Source organism: Triticum urartu, chromosome 3A (assembly GCF_056163025.1).
Source record: "Triticum urartu cultivar PI428250 chromosome 3A, HENAU_Tu73, whole genome shotgun sequence".
NCBI lineage: Eukaryota > Viridiplantae > Streptophyta > Magnoliopsida > Poales > Poaceae > Triticum > Triticum urartu.
In genome coordinates, this window is record NC_141875.1 from 62058496 (window position 1) to 62065246 (window position 6751).

Genomic DNA, 6751 nt, shown 5'->3' on the forward strand with positions numbered 1-6751 from the left:
CAACTTGTGCATGTTAGTCGGTGGAACCGGTCTCACGTAAGCGTACGTGTAAGGTTGGTCCGGGCCGCTTCATCCCACAATACCGTTGAAGCAAGATAAGACTAGTAGCAGCAAGAAAGTTGACAACATCAACGCCCACAACAAATTGTGTTCTACTCGTGCAAGAGAACTACGCATAGACCTAGCTCATGATGCCATTGTTGGGGAACGTTGCAGAAAACAAAAATTTTCCTACGGTTTCACCAAGATCCATCTAGGAGTTCATCTAGCAACGAGTGATTGGATTGCATCTACATACCTTTGTAGATCACGCGCGGAAGCGTTCAAAGAACGGGGATGAGGAAGGCGTACTCGACGTGATCCAAATCACCGGAGATCCTAGCGCCGAACGGACGGCACCTCCGCGTTCAACACACGTACGGTCAGCGTGACGTCTCCTTCTTCTTGATCCAGCAAGGGGGAAGGAGAAGTTGAGGAAGATGGCTCCAGCAGCAGCACGACGGCGTGGTGGTGATGGAGCTACAGTACTCCGGCAGGGCTTCGCCAAGCACTATGGAGGAGGAGGATGTGTTGGAGAGGGAGAGGGAGGCACCAAAGGCAAAAGGTAAGAAGTCCTCCATCTCCCCCACTATATATAGGGGGGCCTAAGGGGGGCGCCGGCCCCAGGAGATCCAATCTCCTAGGGGGGCGGCGGCCAAGGGAGGAGTCCCTCCCCCAAAGGCACCTAGGGGTGCCTTCCCCCTTTGGGACTCTTCCCTCCTTGAAACCCTAGGCGCATGGGCCTCTTGGGGCTGGTGCCCTTGGACCATGTAGGCCAAGGCGCACCCCCTACAGCCCATGTGGCCCCCCGGAACAGGTGGCCCCACCCGGTGGACCTCCGGGACCCTTCCGGTGGTCCCGGTACAATACCGGTGACCCCGAAACTTGTCTCGATGCCCGAAATAGCACTTCCTATATATAATTCTTTACCTCCAGACCATTCCAGAACTCCTCATGACATCCGGGATCTCATCCGGGACTCCGGACAACATTCGGGTTACTGCATATACATATCCCTACAACCCTAGCATCACCGAACCTTAAGTGTGTAGACCCTACGGGTTCGGGAGACATGTAGACATGACCGAGATCGCTCTCCGGTCAATAACCAACAGCGGGATCTGGATACCCATGTTGGCTCCCACATGCTCCTCGATGATCTCATCGGATGAACCATGATGTCGAGGATTCAAGCAACCCCGTATACAATTCCCTTTGTCAATCGGTATGTTACTTGCCCGAGATCTGATCGTCGGTATCCCAATACCTCGTTCAATCTCGTTACCGGCAAGTCACTTTACTCATACCGTAATGCATGATCCCGTGACCAGACACTTGGTCACTTTGAGCTCATTATGATGATGCATTACCGAGTGGGCCCAGTGACACCTCTCCGTCATACGGAGTGACAAATCCCAGTCTTGATCCGTGTCAACCCAACAGACACTTTCGGAGATACCCGTAGTATACCTTTATAGTCACCCAGTTACTTTGTGACGTTTGGTACACCCAAAGCACTCCTACGGTATCCGGGAGTTACACGATCTCATGGTCTAAGGAAAAGATACTTTGACATTGGAAAAACTCTAGCAAACGAACTATACGATCTTATGCTATGTTTAGGATTGGGTCTTGTCCATCACATCATTCTCCTAATGATGTGATCTCGTCATCAATGACATCCAATGTCCATAGTCAGGAAACCATGACTATCTGTTGATCAACGAGCTAGTCAACTAGAGGCTTACTAGGGACATGTTGGTGTCTATTATTCACACATGTATTACGATTTCCGGATAACACAATTATAGCATGAATAAAGACAATTATCATGAACAAGGAAATATAATAATAATGCTTTTATTATTGCCTCTAGGGCATATTTCCAACAGCAACGGCAGTACCACACGTTGCTTTGCAGCGGCAGAATTTTCACGGTGAGTGGGCTTGGTGGGAATCACAACCTCTTCTTCGTCATGAGACACAACCGGACGCAAGCTCCATCGTGCGCAATTCTTGGTCTTGCGAGGAACAGAGCGAGAACTAGAGCCACCTGAACACACGCACAAGGAGAACACAAGAGACCCAGCAAAGATGAGAGGATTGCACACACAAAGAAGATAAGATATATTGCACAAACTTTAGAAAATGAAACAGGGCTACATGGTGCAGATAACCCCGTTGAACTGGTTCTCCTACCGGTAGTACCGCTCCAGCGGTTGTACCGCCCGCAGAGGCGGTAGAACCGCTGGACAGTGGTACTACGGGTAGAGACTAGATTGAACCCCGAAATATGAATCATACTAGCCATATTCTACTTCCAAAGACGTGCAATCTAAGCAGGAGGCAAAAGGTGATGTCTTCCACTCAATAGTTTAATCAAGAAACGCGGAATGTCAAGTAATGCCCTAGAACAAAGGGAACAAACCCTAGAACGAATAACGAAGGACAAGGGGCATTACCGGCATCCATGGGAAGAGATCGGGAAGGAGGAGGCCTCCTTGGAGAGGATCCACGGAGACCCCATGGATCCAAAGCGCGAGAAGCACTCCGGGGCAGAGGCAATGGTGGCCGGTGGCTAGGGCACAAGATGGGAAGGGCTGGGGAAGGAAGAAAAGAAACCCCACCAACCCCGAGGGGTATATATAGACCCAATGCCACGCGGCAGTTGTACCGCTCAAGGGAGCGGTTGTACCGCTGCCTGGTATGAGCCAGTGGTTACAGGCGGTACTTCTGTCACCAAGAAGCAGCGGTAGTACCGCCGTAACCAACCGGTAGAACCGGCCAGACGGGCACCCCAGTGGTTGAGCGGTGGAACCGCTCAGCCACCACTGGGAGACCGCCTGGAGAGCACCAGCGGTTGAACCGCCCGTGAGCCCGGTTGTACCGCCCGGACACCATCACCAAAGCCAAGGACAAGAGTGTGCAATGAGACTATATGGCTTGAGGAAGGGAAGGGTTGGGATAGAGAAGGCACGGGGGAAAAAGTGGGTCTCCAAGAAAAAGAAAAAGAAAAAGAAAGAGAACCACACTAGGAGACCCCAACACCTAGCTACTAAGAAAAGAAACTAAGGCACGAACAAGAAGAACTAACACAAGGCACAACACGAACAAGGGGGTCGGAGGCTGAAGCCCCCTATGTATGAGTCAATTGGTATGGCACCGCGAAGAATTATCCTTGGGCCCATGACCAAAACTCATCTTTGAAGCACAAGTACCATCACAAATGGCTAATGTGGAAGAGTTGTTCCATTTATGCATAATGGGGGGAGGGAGAGTTCATCGAGAGAACAACACCCCCTATGTCCATGCCTGCATCTAAATAAGATAACGAGTTGAGTATGGTGGGGTGTGCAAGGGTTCAAGTAGCATTGCTCGAATCAATGATATTTAGCTCATGCCTTAACTCGCGAAATCTTGCTTCATCCAACGGCTTCGTGAAAATATCTGCAAGGTTATCATGAGTGTTGACATAGTTGAGCTCAATCTCCCCTCGCCTAATGTGATCCCGGATGAAGTGATACCGAATCTCGATATGCTTCGTCTTGAAGTGTTGCACCGGGTTGAGACAAATCTTGATGGCACTTTCATTGTCACACCAAAGAGGCACTTTGTCACAAATGACACCGTAATCCTTTAAAGTTTGCCTCATCCATAGGAGTTGTGCACAACAACTACCGGATGCTACATACTCCGCTTCGGTGGACGAGAGAGACACAAAACTTTGCTTTTTGGAAGACCAACTTACCAAAGAGCAACCAAGGAATTGGCACCCTCCGGAAGTGGTCTTCCTATCCATTTTGTCTCCCGCCCAATCGGAATCCGAATACCCTACAAGCTTGAAGTTTGATCCTCTTGGGTACCATAAGCTAAAGTTGGGGTATGAGCCAAATATCAAAAGATTCGTTTGACTGCCACATAGTGACTTTCGTTAGGTGCGGCTTGAAACCGTGCACAAATTCCCACACTCAACATGATATCCGGTCTAGATGCACAATGGTAAAGCAAGGATCCAATCATGGAGCGATATACCTTTTGATCCACTGCTTTACCATTGGGATCTATGTCAAGTTGGCACTTGGTGGGCATTGGAGTGGAAGCCGGCTTGACATCACTTAGCTTGAATCTCTTGAGCATGTCCTGAGTGTATTTGGCTTGGTTGATGAAGGTTAATTCTCTTCTTTGCGTCACTTTGAACCCTAAAAAGAACTTCAACTCTCCCATGGAAGACATCTCTAACTTTGAGGTCATGAGAGCGGCAAATTCCTCATTGAAAGCTTTGTTAGGGGAACCAAAGATAATATCATCGACATATAATTGGCACACAAACAACTCCCCTTTGACCTTCTTAGTAAAAAGAGTGGGGTCGATTAGCCCAACTTCAAAACCACGGTCTTGTAACAACTTGGTAAGGTGGTCATACCACGCACGTGGGGCTTGTTTAAGGCCATAGAGTGCCTTATCGAGTTGATACACATGATCGGGAAAGTAGGGATCCTTGAACCCAGGGGGTTGCTTGACATAAACCAATTCATTAATAGGACCATTAAGAAAAGCACTCTTCACATCCATTTGATGTAATTTAAAGTTATGATGAGAAGCATATGCAATCAACATGTGAATGGATTCAAGACGAGCAACGGGAGCAAAGGTTTCACCGTAGTCGATACCCTCGACTTGGGAGTAGCCTTGTGCTACCAAACGAGCCTTGTTGCGAATGATAATCCCATGTGCATCTTGCTTGTTCTTAAATATCCACTTGCTTCCAATGACATTGTGGTTCCTTGTTGGTCTTGGCACCAATCTCCACACTTTGTCGCACTCGAAGTTGTTGAGTTCTTCATGCATGGCATTGAGCCAATCCGGATCTTCGAGTGCCTCATAGACCTTGCGGGGTTCGACACAAGAGACAAACGCGTGATGCTCACAATAGTTTGCTAATTTTCTACGAGTTCTTGCCCCCTTTATTAAGCTTCCAAGCACATTCGTCATGAGATGATCCTTGGTGGAGAGCTTGGAAGCAACCTTGTTGGCACGACGCTCCAATTCGTCCTCGGGGGTGAGACGAGAAGTAGTCACTTGATCATCTTGAGCGTCGTCTTGAGCTTGTTCTTGTTCTTGAACTTGCTCGGAGGAGAGAACTTGACCTTGGGAATCACTTGGTGTGTCAACACCGTCTTGAGCATGATCTTGCCCTTGGTCTTGTTCTTGAGGATGAGGGCCTTCATGTTGTTCTTCGGAAGCGTGTGGGCCTTGGGTTGGTGATGGCTCCACTCGAGTGGAGCATTTTCCTTCTCCCTCGGCCACAAGGGGTTCCTCAATGGGTAGGATAAAGCCAACACCCATTCTTCTTATGGCTTGAGGAGGAATTTCATCACCTACATCACAAGTGCCACTTTGCTCCACTTGGGAGCCGTTATTTTCATCAAACTCCACGTTACATGTCTCCTCAATAAGTCCCGTAGATTTATTGACGACACGGTAAGCATGAGAGTTTGTAGCATAACCAACAAATATTCCCTCATAAGCTCTAGCTTCAAATTTAGACAACCGAACACCTTTCTTGAGAATGAAACACTTACACCCGAACACCCGAAAGTACTTGAGGTTGGGCTTGTTACCGGTGAGTATCTCATATGGAGTCTTGTTCAAGCCCTTGCGGAGGTAGAGCCGATTGGATGCATGACACGTGGTGTTGATGGCTTCGGCACAAAAGTTGTATGGAGACTTGAACTCCGCCATCATGGTCCTTGCTGCATCCATCAACGTCCGGTTCTTACTCTCCGCAACACCGTTTTGTTGAGGGGTGTAAGGTGCGGAATATTGATGCTTGATCCCCTCATCACTAAGAAACTCATCCAAGGTGTAGTTCTTGAACTCGGTGCCATTGTCACTTCTTATTGTCAAGATCTTAGCATTGTGTTGACTTGTGCTTCATTTGCAAAGTCAATGACAGTTTGTTGGGTCTCGCTCTTCCTCTTGAAGAAATACACCCAAGTGTATCTCGAGTAGTCATCCACAATCACCAAGCAATACTTCCTACCCCCAAGACTATCAAAGTATGGAGGCCCAGAGAGATCCAAGTGAAGGAGCTCCAAAGGCCTCTTTGAGTAAATGATAGTCGTGGGAGGGTGAGCCTTCTCATGTAGCTTTCCTTCGATACAAGCACTGCAAGCACGATCTTTAGCAAAACTAACATTCATTAGTCCACGGACATGGTCCCCCTTGAGAAGACTTTGCAAAGATCTCATATTGACATGGGCTAAACGGCGATGCCAAAGCCATCCCACAACAACTTTAGCCATTAGGCATGTCGCGGTCTTAGTGGGTCGCTCCGAAAAGTTAATCACATATAGACCATTCTCGACATGCCCAACAAAGGCTACTTTAAGAGTCTTGCTCCACAAGAGGGCCACGGTATCGATATCAAAGAAAGTGGCAAAGCCCATGATTGCAAGTTGACGAACAGAAAGTAAATTGTATGCAAGGGACTCAACAAGCATGACCTTCTCGATCGTGAGATCATGAGAAATGACTACCTTGCCAAGTCCCAATACCTTAGAAGATGAGGCGTCACCCCACTCGACATTGGTGGGCATTGATGGAATCTTGTGCACGTCCACCACCAAGTCCTTGCTTCCGGTCATATGATTTGTATCTCCGCTATCGAGCAACCATGATCCCCCACCGGAAGCAAACACCTATAAGAGAT